The sequence below is a fragment of the Canis lupus genome, chromosome 8 (genome assembly GCF_003254725.2).
Source record: "Canis lupus dingo isolate Sandy chromosome 8, ASM325472v2, whole genome shotgun sequence".
NCBI classification, from domain to species: Eukaryota; Metazoa; Chordata; class Mammalia; order Carnivora; family Canidae; genus Canis; species Canis lupus.
The window spans coordinates 15,040,173-15,061,721 of NC_064250.1; the positions used below are offsets into that span (position 1 = coordinate 15,040,173).

Sequence of the window (21,549 nt, forward strand, 5' to 3'; positions counted from 1 at the left end):
TAGTAATATAATAATGAACATAAGGAATATGAAAAGCAATCTAAACTATAGGAGATTTATTAAAGTGTTATATATTCATGTCATGGAATATTATGAAGACATTTAGAAATCAAATTATAGGACTTGTAAAAATGCTCATGACATAGTTAAGTGAAAAATAAAGGCTATGAGATTATATAGGAACACTGTACTTTCCACTTATTTTCCTATTAACCTAAAGCTGCTCTAAAAAATAAATATTTTTTAAAAACTGTATGAACTATAAATAAACATTAGAAAGCAGTATGTTTTTTATAATCCTTATTTATAAAACCAAAAGACTATATACTAAAATATTAGTAGTAGTTTTCTCTTTCAGTATTGTGACTGATGCTAATTTTCTTCTTTATACATTTCTGTTTTCCAAGTTTCCAAATGACAAATATTTACTGATTTTTAAATCAAAAGAAGAAAATTAAACAAGCAATATTGTTTAAAAAATAATTAGAGTGGGGTTAGGTTTGGAGAAACAAGCCCTGAGTAGCTCAAAATAGTCCAGGATACAGGAATCAGAGAGAGAAAATGCAAGACTGTATGAGTCCAGCCCCTGACCTTAGTGACATTTTTCGAGGAGAAAAAGACTTTCAGAAGAACAGGTTATCATTGCCAGAGGAAATCCTCAGAATATCAGACCGCTTTAAAGACCTGGACTCCCCTCTTGCCTTTTGTGGCACCTTGACCTATATGATCCTCTGCTGTAGAGACCTTTCAAAAGGTCCTGTGATCTCTTAAAAGAGAGAAGGCAGATGTAGAGTTAGGGGCCTAGAAACAGGAGAGGGCTTCTCAAAGGCTTAGGAACGGGCTTAAGCACTTGCACTGGGCTTAAGGGGGAGATTCTAGTTTCCCTTTACTATGCTCTATGCAGTTCCCTGAGAAAGGTAGGCCAGGATTCCTGAAAGAAGCCCTATTGAAGAATAAAGATTTTATCTTTGATGCAGAAGTCTCTGTATTGATTTGGAAATATCTCCAGTGTATGTTGTTAAGGAAGGAAAGCAACAGTCAGAACAACATACAGTATGCTACATTTTGGTTCAAGGGAGGAAAAAATAAAAATAGAAAAAAAATGTGCCTGCATTTCCCTGAAGTAACATTGGAAGGATATACATGAAACTAATAAGAGAATTTACTGAAAGGGAGATGGGAAACAGGGTGGACAAAGATGGAGCTATGAGCAGGTCTTCTCAGAGAATGTATTTTTATACCATGTTGATTTTTGAACCATATTGTCTGTTCAAAATAGGTAAAAACCCAGCCAGAGGTTAAGGGGAAAAATAAGAAGCTCATCTCTTTGGGGGAATGGGGGACAGGAGTCAGGAGGATTTGCAGGTAACTTAGTGTCAGTCATTTTCATCACAAGGTAGAGGAATTATCAGACAACTCTTGATGATGGGATGTGGCCATGTAGGGTCTGGAGGTCAACCTCAAAGTTTGATGAGAACCTCTCTCTAGTATCTTACCAGGTTCTCACCTTCTCTCCTAGTCAGGTATTTGGGCCCAGAGCTACTCCCTCACTAGCAGGACACAAGAAAGCATTTAGTACCTGGGATACAGGCTACTGACCTGCAGCTCTGGGATGCTTAGAACCTGGGGTCTGTCTAAAGCAGAGCACCTGCAGCTGAGCCCAGGATACAGGATACAGGATACAGGCCAATTCTCGAGTAAGTGGCCCTGACCTGTATCTTGCCCTGCTAATTCAACAACCCACGGAGGAACTACTACTGCTCATGTGCTTTATGTGGTAATGTGTTTATAGGACTGGAAAATGTGACTTACGTATCTGCCAGTGTATGTGTTATGTTAATATGGATACACTCGATTCTTGGTTTTCCACAAATAGAATTGTCCAGCTGGCAAGGACAGGGTCAGTCAAAGAGGGTTGGGGCTGGGTACAGAAAATTTGAATACATGCATGGAGAGAATTCAAAAAGTGAGTGTTTAGAGGAAGATGGAGACAGGGAGAGGGATTAACTCCATGCCAAAAACCAGAGAAAGGGTTCTTCCTCTTTCACTAACCTGAATAGGGAGAGGTCAGATCAGAGGCTATGAAATTTTAGGGATCAGAAGGGCATTAGAAATAAACCAGTGGAACTGCTTCAATTTACAAACAAGGAAACAATATAAAACATACTGTGTGGTAGGTGGAGGAAGGTGCATATATGCACAAGGATATAACTCGTACCTGTTATCTACTCACACAAGGATACACCTTGGAATGTTTCCCCCTCCTCAGGCAACTTAATTTACATTCGGTTTCCTTTAAAATATCATTACTAGCTCATTCTCATTGCTAAAATGAGTCATGAACATCAGGCTTCTCTGTCCATTTATTATTTTGAAGCAACCGCCAAATGCTGTGGAAATGGTTTCATTTACCTCCAAAATTTGCCAAAAAAAATCCAATGGTGACTGAAACCAGTAATGACTATTTTCTATTTTCTTTTCCCTGAGTAATTGACCATTAATTATAATATCAATAGGCAGTGGGTAAGGAAAGCAGACCCATGTTAGGGCTACATTTCATTTGTAACTGTTTTGTATATATCATAAATCTCCAATATTGGGCTATTGTCACCCATGATGAATTATTGTAAGCATGTCAGCACATGGTGGAAGTCAAGTACATTCAAATACTACTCAGTCAGAATTGAATTTGGCATGATAGTCTCATAAAAGGGGGCTCAATTGAGAGTTTCCACTTGCCTGCTCTAAACTTGTCACTTGTAGGTGCTAAAGAGCTTGTTGTGTTGGTTTAATTAGTCAACAAATCGGTCCTTACTTGATTGCGTGGTCGTATCACATATGTTAACACTTCAGTGTTTGATGGAGATATTAACAAGTGACAAGAGTCTCTTGGTCTGTGGACTTTAAAGAAGAGAAGCTCTTCTATATTATTTCATTTGGCCCTGCCAATATTTATTAGATCATGCAGCCCGCAGGCTGCCAGTTAAAGAAAGACAACACAAACATTTTTCAGGGTTATGCTCATCTGTATCCCAAAGAAGGGTCACTGAACAATCGATGGGAGAAGAGCATAAGTAAGATAAGTGTTTTCTTCTACCGCTTACAAATTCATTATTTGATACAGTTTGCTGCAGACCTCCTTTGAGCTTTTTTCACTTAAAGATAATTTATGACAAGAACAGAGAGGTTCTTGAAAATGCTATAGCAACTGAAGCTGAATGATACCACACTGGTGTGAGACGCGGAGTCACCAGAGGCTGGTAAAGAGGAAGTTTGCATTTGTATGAAGAATTGTATTAGTTAACATTCATCCACAGTGGATAAAATTCTCATATTAATAGCCAATATGAGATTCAAGGAAAAAAATTCAATCACCAAAATAATTATTCCCTGGACCAGGGATAGGCAATAAAAAGTTGGTACCCTGAAGTTTGCAAAAGACCCGTCTATTCATTTTTTCTATAGCAGAACAAACAAAAGGGCTGTGCTTACTTTGAAGGACTGGCTTCATTTGTTCTGGCTCCATTTCGTTATGGCTTTTATCTGTGCATTAGCAAGAATCAGGTCTCCATGCCACGTGCAGAAATGATGCAAAGTGTATGAACCAGAACCATCAGATAGTTCATTTTGGTTGGGCATTGCTTTGCAAAACAAACAAACAAACAAAAAACCTTTGCATAACTACTAACAATTCAAAAATTGCCAGCAGTAACTTAACCATTGAATATGGCAGGATAAAACTATGAGTAAAGGGTTTTCTGTCAAGATTCTCTAGTGGGAAAAAATTTTAAAATCCAATTTATTTTTATTTTCCTTAGGAAACTTCCTGAAAACTCAAAAGTTCCTTGTCTCTTTGCCTAACAGATTTGCCATTCCTCTCCTTAGAAGTGCTTACATTGATTTATTCAGTATTTAATTATGCTGTGGTCACCACGTTGTTGGTGAACCACACCCCCCAGGACTGGCCTAAGTGTTCACCTACTTGTTGGCTGATAGTTGTCTTGGAGCTATGGGAAAGCACCAGGAGGGGGTGTACATGAACAGTGGAGACAATAATGTCTTGACTTTCTCTGCACACAATTTTGGAGAGCATAAATATCCATGGGTTAAGGAGGTTTTATCTTAGTAATAATAAATAGTCTTCAAGAACTTATGGCATCTTCCTTCCCAAGGCCACTCCATTTTACCCAAGCTGTGGGCCTGAAGCAGCTCCAGTGCCCATGGTAAAGCCTTTCTACTCTCAGATCAGTGTGTAGAGAGAGTTGAAAGGAGGACCACACTCTCTCTTGCCTACTTTCACCTCAGCTTTTGATTAGTCTAAGCACTAAACTGAGTCATCTTTAGGAAGTTATTAAACTTCTTAGCTTCCTCATCCTACCCGCCACCGTCACACGTGCTTTTCATTGGAGTTTCCACCCAATTCCCAGATACACCCAGTCGGGTTTTGCTGGGAAGCAGGCCTTCAGTGAATGCTCCTTGAGTGATTGGTTGATTGACTCTGGTAAATTATGGGCGTTAGTCTAACCAATAGAAGCAAAAAATAATTTGAGTAAGTTACTAGCGAAAGGTTAAAGGGAGCAAGATGGGGTGTGCTATGGAGTAGCGCAGGTTGATGTTAAGAATGTGAGAGCTTAAAAAAAAAAAAAAAAGAATGTGAGAGCTTTGGCAGAGTAATTTTCTTTGGAGGAAAAGGAGATGGGAAATGGGTTGGTTGGCCTGCAAAAGATACCAGTATCCTCAGTGCAAGAATTTTCCTGCACTGAGCCCTAAAGAAAAAAAAGAAAGGCAAAGGATGCAGAGAATGAAAAGCCATTTGATGTGAGGTGAAGAGGGAGGATTAGGGGGAGGGGAGAGGGAGTAAAAGCTGTTAAAAGGGAAGCAAAGGAAGGAAGAAGGGAAGCAGGAACATGTGTGACTTAATTTAAGGCTCAATCTCCCAGAGCTTCCAATTTTTTGCTATTACCACAATCCTGTTAAAGAACATCCTTATGCACATAGCTTTGTGTCCTTTTGAAAATTACTGGGAGAAAGGGAAATATGAGGGCCTTCCCTGCTACTTTTTGTAATTCTTTAATGTTGAAATTTCATATAATTAAAATGGATTGATTTTATAGTCAGAAAAATAATTAAGCCACATTAAACTAAGAGACAACTTTTGAAGATGTTACTATTTACGAATAGAAACAATAGAAGTTTCAGCCTCTGAGGCTTAGTGATTTAATAATTAGTTGTGACTGTTAAAATGTTTTCAACTCATTTAGGAATATTTACCTCAGCTTCCAGAAAGGGTTTGATTTCATTAAACATATCTACTTTCAAAAAAGTTTGTAATCTTCTCCTCAGTTCTAAGAGATTGTTGCTTGCCACTTCAAACAAGGACAAAAGCATTTTCCCCCGAACCAGCTAGAAAAACCTTATTTCACTAGATTTTCCAGTCCCTCCACAGGATGGGAAACTGTTCTTAAAAAAGAGAAATGGGTTGACAGCAGATCTGTGTTGCCTGGGGCCATGGGTGGCAGAGGGGACCAATCGGAAAGGGGTACATGGGAACTTGTTGGGGATGATAGAAACGGATCTTGACTGAGGTGGAGGTTACATGACTATATACGTTTGTCCAAATCCACCAATGTACACTTAAAGTGGGTGAATTTTATTGTATGTAAATCATACCTCAGTAAAGCTATTTTTTCAATAGCTTTAAACTTAAAGTAAACTAGTACTTTTTGGGTGATCATGTACATGAATATTCTAAATTTTGTAACAATCAGGAGGATTCTCTTTTCAAAAGTCCTTAAACTAGTTATCAAGCGATGTGTTAGATTGAAAAGCTAAAAGGACTTTATGTACTTAAATGCCATTTTTATCTATTGGAAGCTAGCATAAAAAGAAAACAAATACATTTTTTAATTGCAGATTTTTATTATCTAATTTTTGTAGTTCTTTTTTTAAATTTCCCTTAGAAGGGTGGGTGACATCTTCATTCCAGTATCGATATTTTGATTAAGACAAATATCCACATATTCATTAAAAGTTTCTCTCCTATAAAGGAATTCAAAAAATTTTTTTGATTGGTGCTAGACTCACAGACAGACAGAAATAAGCTGCCATTCTTCTATTTGATAGCCAGACGCTGCCAGTTGTAGCCAGGGCAGTCCTGCTGTTAAATTAGGTCTAATGAAGGAGTAATTGCTTTAGATATAGTGAACCATTTCAAAGAAAACAAGGATTCTAATTGATTTGCAATTTGTTTGGCACGTTGCATTGTCCACAGCTATTGATTAGTCTTCTGGATTTCACACTGCATGTGTTTCCCTTTATTAAGGGAATAACAGGTTACTGATTACTTTCTTTCTGGGTTTAATGTAGCGGTTAATGTCTACTTTGTTCTTGTGTCATGTCACAGGCGAGGAAGGAATAATAGGCAAGTGGGTGGCCCTTTGCTAAGCAACTTCCCTGCTGTTCTGAGCTGTGTGCTCTGAGACAGGCTGAAAAGCAGATCAAGAGAAAGGGTTAGAATAGCAGGACTCACAAGTTAGGGCCTGAGTCAGGCTAGACCTGGCTCGAAACTTGGCTTTCCCCTCCCAGTCAAAGCATAGCATGGGACTAAGCAGCTGGTGGTAGATTTGTTCTTGTATCATTCGATTATTTGTAGACAGGATATGAATCTGTGCCCATTGTTTTGTTTAATAGGTATGCATACTAAATGGGTGCAGAAAAAGAATATTTGAGGTTGAGGCCTTTTGGTTCATTTAACCCTTTGGAAAGTGACATTTTGTTGGCACCTGGGAAGCACTTGTTGCTGAGGTGTCGATATGATCATCAAAATGGCTCTTATGTTTATACCAACTGCAGGGGAGGGAGAAAAAGTTCTCAGGGTTGCAGTCATTTCATTGCCCTCAAAGCACAGCAGGAATTATTAGCTTACCCTGGTGTGCCCCTTTGTTTTCCTAGGGCTTTGCTCCTCCAGCAGATACTCATTTAAGGCGAATCCACTGCTTTCTGAAATGTGTTTTGCAATGGTGCACAGAACAGGCACTCACTTAGCGGATCTAATCCTTTCACCGCTCAGCTTGTTAATGTAGCCAACTGCTGAAAATGGGAAATGGATTCTTTAATGAGACAGGTCCCTTCGTGGCTTTATTCTCCCAGTCCAACCCCCAGGCATTCATTCAAGTCGCCCCTTCCCTCCAAGCCAGGATCAGGCACCTCCACTTCCCACCCAGCAAGCAACCCATTTTCCAGCACAGAGTCCCCCACCTCTAGGCCCCTTGCCTCCCCACCACCTCCCAAGAGCCCTTGGAGACTCACAAATAACAAAGGGGTGTGGGCAGTGAAAGGTTCTCCTTTCTCTGCATCAGTCACCTCCTTCTTAAGCCACAGCCCATCCTTTCCTGAGCTCCCAACATCATCAACAAGGTTAGAGAGAGGAGTTACATTCAGAGCAGCAAATGCACAGGAATAGCCTCTAAACTTTTCAAATAAACACAATTTTTATATACTACCCAAGACATTTAAAGATTTAATATTTTTAATGAATACAGTTTTTGTGCATAATGGATTTTATAGTGATCCCGATTGCAAGGGTTTAGAATGCAGCCAAGCAGGTAAACCTGGGCTCTGGTCTTAATATTATTTTTCTCTTACCATTTTTGACTCTTGTGAGTCTTCCTGAAGCCTGTGTATTTCTCCTCCAGAAGTTTCACTGCCCACCACCCCCCCAATTTTTTAAGCAGGTAAAATTCAGGTTAAAAGAAATGTTAAAGACAATTTGGAAGTCATGACAGGACAGTCTGCAGTTTGAAGTATGCATTTTGAAGAGAAAATATGGATAGTTCCACCTGTTTTGCTTTGAAGACAGTTGACTTGGGGAAGTGAATTATATATACATGAGTTCAGATCTTCCTTTAGTCTGAGTTCTTAACCTTTTCTCATGTGTGCCATGGAATCCTTTGGTAATCAGATGAAACTTGTGGACTTCTTCTCAGAATTATTCTTTAGGGCCACCTTGGTGGCTCAGACGGTAAACTGTCTGACTTGATTTCAACTCAGGTCATGATCTCAGGGTGGTGAGATCCACACCTGCATGGGGCTCCACATTGGGCATGGAGCCTGCTTGGGATTTTCTCTCTCTCTCTCCTTCTGCCCCTCCCTACCCTCACTTGTGCTCTCTCTCCCTCAAAAAAAGAAAAGTTTCTTTAAATTTATAAAATAAAAAACCCAGGATTACAAAGAAAGCCAATTATACTGAAATAAAGTTATTAAATATTTAGGAAACCAAATTTACATATAGCAGCTCCTTTATTATTTTTTGTTAAATAATTAATTGCTTTAATAATAAGATCTATGGGTAGATCTAGCCACTCCTGCAATTTTGAAGTAATAGGGAGAATTAAGTTCTGATTACCTATAATAACTTTAATATATTATCATCTTTAAAAATCTATGATTTCTCTTGATGACACCATCACAGGTACAATAGTTATTGTTTTTTGTTGCCTGAACCAATAATTGAAAGGGGTTATAAAAATAAAGATATATAAGGTGACTGGGTGGCTCAGTAGGCTAAATATCTGCCTTTGACTCAGATTATGATCTCGGAGTCCTAGGATCAAGCCCTGAGTCGGGCTTCCTGCTCAGTGGAGAGTCTGCTTCTCCCTCTGCCTCTCCTCCTGCTTGTGCTCTCTCTCTCTCTCTCTCTCTCTTATAAATAAATAAATAAATAAATAAATAAATAAATAAATAAATAAAAATGTGTATATGGGGCACCTGGGTGGCTCAGTCACCTAAGCATCAGGTCATGATCCAGGAGTCCCAGGATCCAGCCTTCATCGGGCTCCCCACTCAGCAGGGAGTCTGCTTCTCCTTCTCCCTCTACCTCTTCCCCTGCTTGTGTGTGCACACACATGCACTGTCTCGCTCTTTCTCTCTTGCTCTCACTCTCTCTTGGTCACTCTGTCTCTCAAATAAATAAATAAAATCTTTCTTAAAAAGGTATATATATTTTTCCATACAAATTCATGGACTTCCTAGATTCTACCCACAGACCCACAAGACCTCCTGTTGTCTATAGTAATGGCCTCTTCCAATGTTCAATCAGGTGCCCAGCAGCCTGTCATTATAGTTCTAGTAAGAGGAAAGAGAGAAGAAATGAGCACTGGAGATGCCCAACTGATAATGCCCCAAATCTGAGCCCTCCATCATGAGTATATAAAATTTCATGGAGCATAAATGTCTTCCATGCCTTCCTAGACTATTGCTTCTCCCAGTGTTCCCCATCTATAAAACTCAGGGCTATTGAAGCCAAGGCCATACCCAATGGATACATGAAGAGAGGAGAAGCTGGCAAGAGTACAATAGAACAAGCACATGAACTGTGCATCTTTTCATTATATGAGTCTAATTATAAGACACACACTTAAAAAATAAAATCTTCCTGGGTATAGGTAAGATGTGAAAGTAACAAAATAAAAATATTATCAAGGAGAATTCAGTTCACATTTAGTTAATGAAGGTTGGCAGATTTAGCAAATAAAAATACACATATTTCATGGAACAGACTTATACTAAAAATTATTTCTTGTTTATCTGGAATTCAGATTTAACTGGTTTTTCTGCATTTTATCTGAAAATCCTAAATTAACACATTGTATAAAGCAAGTAAATCTAAGTTCAGATTATAATTAAGTGATGTGGGAGGACTTTTGTTTTACTGGCCAAATACTTTGAACTAAATTTAGAAGTGGCAAGTGTTTGGTGATTTGTTTTATTTTTTTTAAATATATTTTTTAAATTTTTATTTATTTATGATAGTCACACAGAGAGAGAGAGAGAGAGAGAGAGGCAGAGACACAGACAGAGGGAGAAAGAAGCAGGCTCCATGCACCAGAAGCCCGACGTGGGATTCGATCCCGGGCCTCCAGGATCGCGCCCTGGGCGAAAGGCAGGCGCTAAACCGCTGCACCACCCAGGGATCCCTGGTGATTTGTTTTAAAATCAAGAAGGATTTTCAGGATTAAAAGGGAAGTGAGATGAGAAGCTAAGAGGTGACGAGGAATGAGGTGAGTCAAAAAGCAGGAGGGATAATAGCAAAAGACAAGCACAGGGAGTCATCCTTGTTGAGAATCCTGGGCAAGTCAGCTTCTGGTGGTACCTACTATGTGACTTCCTTCTCTCTCTGGACAAGCACTCTGCTGTGAATCTTTTGACGTGGAGAAACCCAATGTTGCTCAGGCTTCTGCTTCATCCTCACAGGACTTAAAGGAACCAAGGTCCAGACAAGTTAAGCAACTTACCATCAGCACCAAAGACTTCATGCTTGCCACCATAGCTCACTACCTCTCCAGAAGTTAACACCCAGAATTTTATCCTCCCTACTCTGCACATTGCCATATCTCCTGTTTACTGAAGAGGATCGCAACTGTCAGCGCTGGTAGGTTTGTGTTGTATGTCAAAAACTATGAAAGCTCCACTCTCCACAGGCCTTGCCATTGTCCAAGGGAGAGCAATTAAATTAATCAGCTGGAAAGCTCACTTCCTGAGCAGGAAAGAGCAAGCTCAGTCTAGCTCCTTATTAACAACAGCAATGACAACGGAGCAAAGTCCTAACATGATAGCATATCTCAGCCTTTCCTTTATTCCCAGGTCCTGGAAATTTAGATTTGGAGTTTTAAAATTGAGGAGGGCAGCGTCAGATCTTAATAGCTGCCTGTGGACCTGTGTGCTCTGAAATTGCTCATCTCTCCCCATGACGATGCTACATCCCAGAAATATCTGGGGAACCATGTTCTCGAGGTCTCAAGATGAAGAGCCCTCACAGCAAGGCAGTGTTAGTCTAATTCTCTTTATGCCTCAGGGCACAAGGGCGAAGGCAACCCCGCACAAACTTCAGACTCTCTTTTTGGAAGTCCAGACTTGCTATAAATCAGATGGTCATGCTCATGTCAGCTCAGCCAGGGCCCTGCCTCCCTCTCCAGGAATCATGCCTGTGTTTAAAGCTGCTCCAAGGGAAATCCTCCCTGAATGAAGTCTTCACCATCAGATCTCCTCTTAACCGAGGATCCCATCATCTCATGTTGATATTCAGATATTTCCCCCCTTCGTAGAGGCATTTTCTCTGCTTTATCACAAGTGGTATCAATAGGTTATTTATATTTTGAACTCTATTGAAAAGAGGATTATACCGGGACATTTAATTTTAGTTAAGAAAATATAGAAATTACTCCCATGTAAGAAAAGCAGTGCTTTAAAATGAAAGAAAATAGTTCACTCCTCGCTGTCACAGCAGTAGCACTGCTAAGTACTTCTAAATTACTCCACTTTGCTATTGTCTGAGGCCCTTGATAAGCATTCTGCATTTTAAGCTTTATCTATTTCTCATCATTAAAAAGCTCATTAGTTAGTCAGCGTACTGGTACTTTCTTTACGGTTCACAAATTCAGATTATAACCTTGTGTCCTATAAATGGTGCCACTCATTATATCATCCAAAACACTAGTGTGGAGACATTTAATGGCAAGATTTAAAATTAGATTTCTACATTTAGAAGTGTCATTAAAATACCCTGACGACCCAAAGTTTTTAAAGGGAGACATGAAATCAGTAGAAATGTGACAGGACTGTGCTTCTTACCAAGCTACTACAGCACCTATGTTATGTAGCCTGGGATCAACGCTGCCTATATAGTAGCTGAATGAGGATGTATGTATGGAGTTAGTGCATCCAAGCTTAAATTCTTGATGCCAAGTTCTTCTTTTCCTGATCTAATAGAAGTAGTATATCCTCTTCCCACAGTAGTCGAATTTTGTAGTGATCTTCCTTCTAATATGATTTGATTGTGAAGCTAACATATCTTAATTTGAACCCAGGGTTTTTGAGCATTATTTGGACAATTGATGTACTAGAAAAAGTCTGTCAGTCACAGACTGACAAGCCATGGGCCAGATAGGAAACCAATGACCTTAAGGGCCTTGATTCCACACTCGAGTAACCTTAAAATGCAGAAAATCTCCCAAGAACATGGCTGGCCCAGTGCCGAATATCTTGTTCTGACAGTAGGAATTGGGAAGAAAAGAAGAAGGTGGCAAAGAACACATTAGAAAAGTGGAATGCATAGACAAGACATTGTTCTGTCCTCCTGGCTTAAACCAAGGAGCAGATACAACTACCAATCTAAGTTCTAAATGAAAGCAGAAGAAACTAAGCTTCATAAAAACTAGGATTGACACCAAATGAAAAAGAATCAAGAGAACAAACATTACTGAGGGTCCCCAGAACACACACAAAAACATTTTCTCCTCCATGTTCTTGTTTTTTCTTTTTCTTTTTTTTTTTTTTTAAGATTTTATTTATTTATTCATGAGAAACACAGAGAGAGAGAGGGGCAGAGACACAGGCAGAGGGAGAAGCAGGCTCCATGCAGGGAGCCGGACATGGGACTCGATCCCGGGACCCCAGGATCATGCCCTGGGCTGAAAGGAGGCGCCCAACCGCTGAGCCACCCAGGCATCCCGTTCTTGTTTTTTCTATTTGATATTTTGCCCTGGACTGGACATCGTTGATCTCAATGGACCCATAATACATTTATACTGCTGTCTTTCCCTAACGTGACCTACTCAACTTCCAACGTCTTCTAATAGTGAACTATCTTATGGTATAGAGGAGTGAGATATTGAGGCTAAAGGATGACAACAGAGCATCTTGGAGAGGGCTGGGGGGTTGGGCAAAAGTAGGAATGGTTCTAGTTGCATACCTGTGAGGCATGGCATTCCCCAACAGAAGGCTCTAGGCTGGGTATAAAATTTCTTACGCTGGAGAACTTTAGGAATATGCTTTCTGTCCTGTGCTATACTTGACAAGTAGGCAGATTAGGTGATTTTAACAGGACTAAACTTGACTATCACTCCACTTGTAAAAACTAGAGGGAGGAGAGACCTCCTTTCCCTGGCTACTTAGCTCCCTGTCCTCCCATTTCCTTTAGAGTGACATTTGACAGTTTCCCTTCCATCAGCCACCTCTGACCACAAGGTAGCATTTGGTTCAATAATTTTTATTCATTCAAGCCTGTCTTTGAGAATCATCCATGATACTCAAGGCCTAGATTGCACCGTCCCTTACCCTGTAAGGAGCACATATGATTTACCTTTTCCTAACAGATGCCTCTTTCTTTTCCTTGTCACTCCCCCACTGCCCACTCCACCACCTTTCATGTCCACAACCCCCTCTAACTTCCTCATTTTACTTCTATGCCATATTGTGAACACACAGCCCAGAGACCAACATCAGAATACAGTTGAGAATTCTAGGCTCTATTCTCAACTCCATCAGGCCTGCCTCTGAGAAACCAAACTATTTTCTAACACAGAGTGTCTTGGCATCTGTAAATAAAAAAACATAAAGACCTGAATGCTGAATGCTAGTGAGACACCAGCAGTGAAGAAAGAGTGCCAGGTCATGGATAATGAAGCCTATATGCATGCTCTAAGCCATATAGTTCCTCTATGTAAGCCATAGTTGTTCTTATGCGAACTAAGGGAAGACCTCTGGTGTGATGTCTCTCTATTGAAACTCATTTCTCCTTAAATGTATTGTTCAACGTTATTGCCTTCATTCTAATGACCTTGCCTCACCACTGGACAGGTTTAGTCTTTCCCAGACTTCATCCTCACATCTTGGCCAGCCTCTTGAGTTGAGGCCAATACCTTGAGATTTTAGCAAAGCATTTTTATTTTTATTTTTATTTATTTTTTATTTTTATTTTTTTTGCAAAGCATTTTTAAAAAAAGATTTTAATTTATTTATTCATGAGAGATACAGACAGAGAGGCAGACACATAGGCAGAGGGAGAAGCATGCTCCCCACAAGAAGCCCGATGTGGGACTCGATCCCGCCCCAGGATCATACCCTGAGCCGAAGGCAGACACTCAACCACTGAGCCACCCAGGCGTCCCTCAGCAAAGCATTTTTAAGTTGTGGCTCCATGTTTCCCAAAAGTTTTCTTGGTCCACTGTTTTTCAAGAGCCTTAGCTTGAGTGGATAGCTTGCTCTATACCACAGATACGCTGTTGGGGGAGTACAGTACAGTTTTTTGCTGATGGAATTCTGTTTTAAACACAGAAGAGAAGCTCACTATAGCAACAACCTATTTGATAAATTATTTTGTGAACCAAAAAACCCAACATTTCTATTTAGAAGAGTAGGTTTTCTTAAGACAAGTCATACCTCAATAACCCATCTCTTCTTGCTGCTTGGCAAGGGGCCTCTGAGACTCAGTTAAACTCAGTGGGGATTTGTCCTCTGAATGTTTGACTCCTGCCTGCCTAACTATTCTTGATAGACTCTGTTCATCCAGTCTCCTCTCACTTAAACAAACACAATATGTTGTTGTATGTACTGCCACAAGCTGGGCCCCAACCTCTGACATAGCTTGCTTCCCTGACCTCTCCCTCTAAGTAAGCCAGGCCCTCCTCAGCTCTGCAGCCTGCAGCCAGTTGGTCCTCTGGCCCAGCTTCCTGGGCGGATCATCATGTCAGCTGAATCCCTTCTGAGCCCTGATGTTCAGCTCATGCTGATGTGCAGATAAGGTCTCAGTCCTGCTTAGGAATCCAGCATTTTGCCTCTCCATCACTGCATTTTAGAAGTCAGGGCTTCAGTGGGTGGTGATTCTTTGTGTAGTTCAGAGTTTCTTTGGCCTGCAGGCCACGTCACTTGTTCACACAGTCAGGAGCATTCTGCAGGCCGGCACCACAGAAAAGCACAGTACACATGGTAATGGCTGTTAGCTGGGCTAAGCCTGCATGCTAGAAGGCAGTGTTCTCATCAAGAGGGTGGAGAGGCCCTCCAAACTAGGAAGTCCGAGAGTGACAGGACAAAGCCCAGACTACACAGGCTCTGTGGGTGAGTTAAGAAACCTGACAGGGGAGGGTCATAAGCAGTTCTTGTCTGTGGAAGCCACGAAAGTCCATTGACCCATCCTGGCCATCCACTCCTAACTAATCTAATTCCCTGACATCTAATTCCCTGCAGTTGTGAGTGACTCCCTCACAACTGCAGAAAAGCCCACATTTACTGTATGTGTATTTTTCATTGGTTTGTCTGATAGGCAGAATAACAGTCTTCCAAAGATGTCCACGCCCTAATCCCTAGAATCTGAGAATACTGTTTCTGCACATGTCAAAAGAGATGTTGGAGATGTGATTAAATCAAGGACCTTGAGATAGAGAGATTATTCTGGATTATTCCTGGTGGGCCCAATGTATCACATAAGTCCTTACAAATAGAGAATCTTTCCCAGCCATGGTCAGAAGGAGACATGAACTACAGAAGGATGACAGAGATGCAGTGTTGCTGGTTTTGAAGGGGCCACGAGCCAAGGAGTATGGGCAGCCTCTAGAAGCTGGAAAAGACAAGGATATAGAGCCTTCAGAAAGGACCACAGCTCTGGAGACTCCTGGATTCTAGCCCAATGAGACCCATTTTGGATTTCTCACCTCCAGAACTATAAGATAATAAATGTGTATTGTTTACGCCACTATTTTGCAGTAGCTTGTTGGCCACCATAGGAAACTGATACAGTTTGGAAGAGCAGTGTGTTAAATTTGTTGCTGCAATTTCTCTTACTTGAATGCCTTAAGAGCTTTCATCACATTTCCCTCTCCTAGAGGGTTTCTGGAAACAAACGACTCCTCTGCCTTTTAATTTTTTTTTCTTTCACATGTAGGCTAAGGTTTATTCAGGCTTATATTACTGAAAGTCTCAAGCAATATTCTCTCAGCATATAGCCCCTGACAAGAACACTCCTCACAGGATGCTTCATTTTCTGCCGCAGGAAGGCGGGCAGGGTGGAGGGCACTGTGCGGGGGTGGTGACTGCATTAACTGTAGATATGTTCTGGGGAAGAAGAATGAAAAGAAGATGTTTTGACCAGCTTGACTGTGGCACTTCATCCCTGGAGTTGGTCCCTTGAGTCGAAATTGCTGCTGACTGGGCAGTTTTCCTTCTAAAAGCTTCAGGATGACCCAGTGTGCTGCCCTGGGAAAAGAAGACAACAGCTCTGAAAGACTCCAAGATCTCACCCCCACCGCTGCACTCCCCAATGAAGAAAAGTTAAGAAAACAGCCAAATGTGTGCCTCAGAAAAATGCCTAGTCAGGCAGTTGTTTCACCCCTGCCTGTTGAACATTTGGGTCGCCCAATGCAAGTGTTAAAGCTGTGTTCAAACCAGAAAAAATAAAAATAATAAGCTGTCAGAATAATTACTAAGAACATGCAAGGATTATACAAAGTAAACTGCAGCCTGCAAAAAAGAGAATTGCATGTTAGCTAATTGTTAATTTTAGCAATCGCAGTGGCTAATTACCACGGCACACATTGACTATTAGCTTGATGCCCCGGCACCTGCTTTCTCCAATGAACAGATTTCTTCATCGCTAGCACAGGAGCAAAATGTGTAATTATTGGCCATCATTGGGGCGATTTTTCAGTGATTCTTTTGTGCGATGTGAATAAAGCATAATGACATATTTTATTAGAGGGCAAATAGCTGTTTGTTAATGGAAATGATTTGAAATCCAAAAAACTAGAAGCTAGGAGCATGTTTTCGGTATCAGCATGAATTCAAATGTATTTTCTTTTAACTCTTTATAAAAGGAGCATAGAAATCAAATCTAAACTGAGTATAATATATTTAATGATATGTACAAACACAGCATTGATTAATTACCTCAAATGCTTTCAGTGGTACACCATTTATTTTGTTTCAGTCATGTATTAAATTTTAGTATTTCATATTTAAATTCTTATTTCTTGGTCCGAGAGTCTTGGTGAAGCTGGCCTGCGTCACACCTCATTTCCTGAAGAACTCTTTTTTTATTGGTATACGTGGCACTTGCAAAGAGTGCTCTAAAAATCTAGGCTTCGTTGCTTTGATGCTGGGCACACCAGTGTCTCCCTGATGAGCATGAATTAGGTTATCAACACCCAACTGTCAGCCACCAGGTGGATTGTACATTGTAAATAAGTTGCCCTGAAGACAAGACTGGAACTCTTTTAGACTTGGAAATTGCATTCTTTTCCCTTTCATGGCACAATTAATAGATCTGCCCCCGGGAACCTATCAAAGAATAAAAGCAATGTCTGTCTTCCTCTGAGACATATGAATGATCATATATGGGTAGGGGTGTGTGTGTGGGGTGTGTGTGTGTGTGTGTGTGTGTGTGTGTGTATGTTTACTGGAACACAGTGCTTCCATTGGCAGTGCTGCAACACAAGAAATAGGGTCTTTTCTTTCAACTTTGTTTCCAACAAGGGTCTTGAACCTCTCTCTGCCTCCATTTTCTCCCTCACCCCCCAACCAACACAATCTTTGTATTTTTATCATGGGATAATAATTCTAAATAGGGTGCTGTAGAGCGTGAGTCTAAAGTTCTCTGGATCTCTCAAATGAAATAAAAGCATTTGAGAATGGATCAATGAAGAATTAATATTAACATGATCAACATATCCCTGTTGTCTTGATCAAGCTCAGGGGAAGAAAGCTGGTTTAAAGAGAGTGTTTAATTCCATCACATATTTATACCTTATTTGTATTTCTGTGAACACTCTGTGCTGCATTCTTCCTAAACCATGACATGAGAAAATGTACCTCTTGTTCTCAACAGGAAAGATTAAAGGGCTGCACTTGAGCTGTGTGTTTGCTGAGCTTTCGTCACTCCAGTCCACTCTTGAGTTCAGTTATGAAAGTTGTGTATTTTCAGAGGTCATTGGAAGGCAACACACCTCTGTTTTCTGAGTGTGGAGAACTCGCTCCTAATCGCCAGGCTTATTGTTTTATTACCACTGTTTACAAACAGGGAGAAACACCCTTGAATGGGCACTTCCTTTCTTACCACAGGCTTCCCCACTATTTTAAGATGTAGATAAGTTCAGTATTCAGGTTCACTGTTTGACCCATTAAACTGGTATTGAGGTATAATTTGTGTGTTTTCCCAGTACCGTTGCACATAGAATGGGGTTCATTTCCACACGTTTGAATAAATTTATCCAGTTCAGTGAACCTGTTGTGAAGCTCAGCAAAACTCAGTAGGTGGCTTTAAAGTCCTGTAATTAGCCCATTACAGAAAATCTGTACTTTGGATTTTTGCACATTGGTTAATAAGCATAACATGCTTCATATATAAATAACATTACATTAAATGATGCAATATAAAGGAATTAAAGGCCAATGGAGTTAAACAAAATACTTGAAAGAGACCTCAAATTAGCATGTTTAATTCCAACTCACTGCACAGGAAAAGCCTCTTGCTCTTACTGTATCAGTTCCACACGAGCTTAGAATGGCATGCACTGTGCGCACCATTAACACATCCTACCTGCCTCTCCTCCGCTCTGTGAAGCTTGGGGTAAGTTTACCTTTACCTCATTTCCTTTCATTTCTGATCATGGACAAGGAGACAAGTTGAAGGGGGAGAGAAAATAAGACTTCAGCCCAGCTGTGACTTCCTGGGATGATATTTGCACGATCACTTCCTCCTGGATTCATAGGAGTACAGTGAGCCTGGCTCTTGCTTTCTCTCCACTTTTCTCACTCATGTCCGTTTGACAATCACTTCAGGATGAAGTATCATATGAACATCCCATCTACAAGAGCTTCCCTCCCGAGTTTTAATCACTTTATTAGGAATTTCACCATTAGACAGCTCCGTGTAATATTGCCTCACTCTGCCCTATTTGAAAAAGCTTTTTCACCTGTCTGTAGAATGAAGTTACGTTTCCATTTAAATGGTGCCCAAATACAGCATAACAATAAAGTAAGTCTGTTCCTGTGAGTTTAAGAACAAGTACACACATAGACAAAGTCACACTGTAGTTGTCTAATCAGTAATAGAAAATTGCTGAGCTACAACTCACCCTAGAATGTAAGCTCCGTGAAGCCAGGAGTGCTGATGGTCTTATTTCCCTTTCGATTCCCCTCACCCAGCACTACTCATTCATTTATCCATCCATCCGTCCATTCTTCAGCTATTTATTGAGTATCTTCTGCATGCCAGGCACTACAACAGGTTTTGAAGATACAGTGATAAATAAAAGAAACCCCAAATAAAAGAAACTGGCCAATTGGCCAAATACTAACCCTGCAAAATTAACTCACCAAATAATCAATTTATTGAGTCACTGATTTGTCAAATTTACCAAATACATGTTTCTTTTAACTATACAATTTACAACAATTTGTTGATATGGTCTTATTGATCAGTTTTCTTTTGCTTTTAAATATAGTGGCATTCTTAGATATTTTAATTTGTCAAAAGCCAATGGTAGTTTACTCCTCTTATACGTACATTTTACATCCATAAAATATTTCATATTCTACCTAAAATTTTAGTTATTTTCCTTAGAAATATTCAATCTTCTACAGATTTCTTTTTTTAAGTGATTTACAGTTTTGTCAACTAACTAGCATCCATAGGATTATATTTACCAATTTTCTAAGAGAAATATTGGCCTTAATATACGAAGTTTTTGCTTTGTTATTTCCTAGTTCATTTCTTACTGTAGCCATCTTTTAGCATCTTTAGAGTTTTTAGCAAATCTTTTAAATCCTTTTTCACAGGGACGCCTGGGTGGGTCTGCCTTTGGCCAGGGGCGTGATCCTGGGTCACGGGATCAAGTTCCACATCAGGTTCCCTGCATGGACCTGCTTCTCTCTCTGCCTATGTCTCTGTCTCTGTCTCTCTCTCTCTCTCTCTCTCTCTGTGTGTCTCTGACTAATAAATAAAATCTTTAAAAAAAATCATTTTTTGCAAATGTTAGTTTTATGGTAATATATAAATCAAGTTTGAAATTTTGTCATTCAGTTAATTATGCCAATCCCTTCTGAGCCTCCTGTCTTCCCTTATGGATCTTTGAACACATTTGCCCCTTCATTTCAAATCTTCTACCTGCATACAACCAGGTAAAAACATCTCAATTTCTCCTCGCTAGAAAATAAAAAATTGAGCATTTCATCTGCAGCTACTTGTGATTTCTGTAGGTTTCTATTTTTTTCAAATTATAAACATAATTAGTTTTCTTTTTACAATTGCTTGATGGCATGGTGGACCTAATTTTTATGTCTAGTAATTAAATTTTTAAATTTCAGCATTACACATGGGATGAGAGTGTTTCAGTGGATGTAGAGTTTTTCTCCATCTTTCTTAATGTCATTTAGAGTCTCTCTATAAGCATTATTTCATTCTTTTAACAATGCCTTCAGTGGCTTACCAGCCTTGATTTTATATGACTACTAATTAGTGTCTAAAATCTCGGCACTTCACATTGACTTAGTTGCTCTGAATCCTTCTTTAGCAATTTCATACTGAAAGGAATGAATGTTAGACTTGAAGTACTAATCTTAACTAAAGTTTTGGTTACTGATTACTAAAGATGCTTTTCTGAATATTAAATATAGATTCTAAAAGGCTAAACCATACTGTGTCCTTTAGCTGTTAACAATCGAACATTCCTTAAAATATTATTTTGAGGACAAAATTAAAGCTTCACAGAAATCATCAAAAGCTGTTAAAACATTCTGTCTAGGGCAGCCCCGGTGGCTCAGCAGTTTAGCGCCGCCTTCAGCCCAGGGTGTGATCCTGGGGTCCCAGGATCAAGTCCCATGTCGAGCTCCCTGCATGGTGCCTGCTTCTCCCTCTGCCTGTGTCTTTGACTCTCTCTGTGTCTCTCGTGAATAAATAAATAAAATCTTTTAAAAATTCTGTCTAATACAATTTGCTGTATAATTTACAAACAGAAAAACAATCCACTCTATTAACTGGTACATTGCTAAATGTGGCAAAGTATCATTCAGAAAACTGGATTTCAGGAAATTATTTTTATGGGTAATTTCGTGCTAAATCAAAAACAAAAAAACCCAAAACATGGTCCCTGCTTTCATGGAGCTCACAAGTGAGAGAGACAGGCAGTAATCCAGGAACTCCATTTCGTAGGTTAATGATGCCATGAGGGCATATCTGTAGGAACTGAGCTCATTAGGGAGGCCAGGTGTTGAAGAGTAAAGTTAACTAAGTGAAGTTGGGGGGATAGTGGCCTTCCAGAAAATGAGAAAAGTCTATGCATGGCCCAGGGCCTAAAGCAGATATAGGAGGCCTCTACAACTGTTGAATGAAGGAATGATCTGCTGTGAGAGCCATCAGATACTCCAAGCTCTCCATCAAAAGATGGCCCTCTCTGAAGCCCAGAGGTCCTTCTACCTGCCTGCCACAGTGCCTAGAAGGTCTGTTCAGCTGAGACTGGCAGGGAACACAGTGGTGCACCCTCTTACCCACACACTGCCCCTCATCCTACCCTCAGTCCTGTCTCGAACTTCTCCTAGAAGCAAAGTGTTGAAGGAGTACAGGCAACTTTTTAGCACTAACTGCAGACACTGTCAGCCATCACCAGCTCTCCAAAGACCAACATTCCCGGGCAAGCTTTATTCTGAATAATCCCACAGGACCAGCTCTCTGAGCACTTGCCTAACTCCAGGCTTGTTTTCGCAGAGCTTACTTCTCTGATCAGG

General features: G+C 40.2%; 1 long non-coding RNA gene across 1 annotated transcript in view; it reads left to right on the forward strand.

Annotated features, from left to right (window-relative positions):
* Nucleotides 1–17,143, forward strand: part of LOC112656958 (uncharacterized) — a 117,858-nt gene extending 100,715 nt beyond the window's left edge. Inside the window, exons 5-6 of the long non-coding RNA XR_007412271.1 lie at nucleotides 10,252–10,429; nucleotides 15,290–17,143. This is a non-coding gene — a long non-coding RNA (uncharacterized LOC112656958). The remainder of the gene's footprint in view (nucleotides 1–10,251; nucleotides 10,430–15,289) is intronic.
* The last annotated feature ends 4,406 nt before the right edge of the window (nucleotides 17,144–21,549 follow it).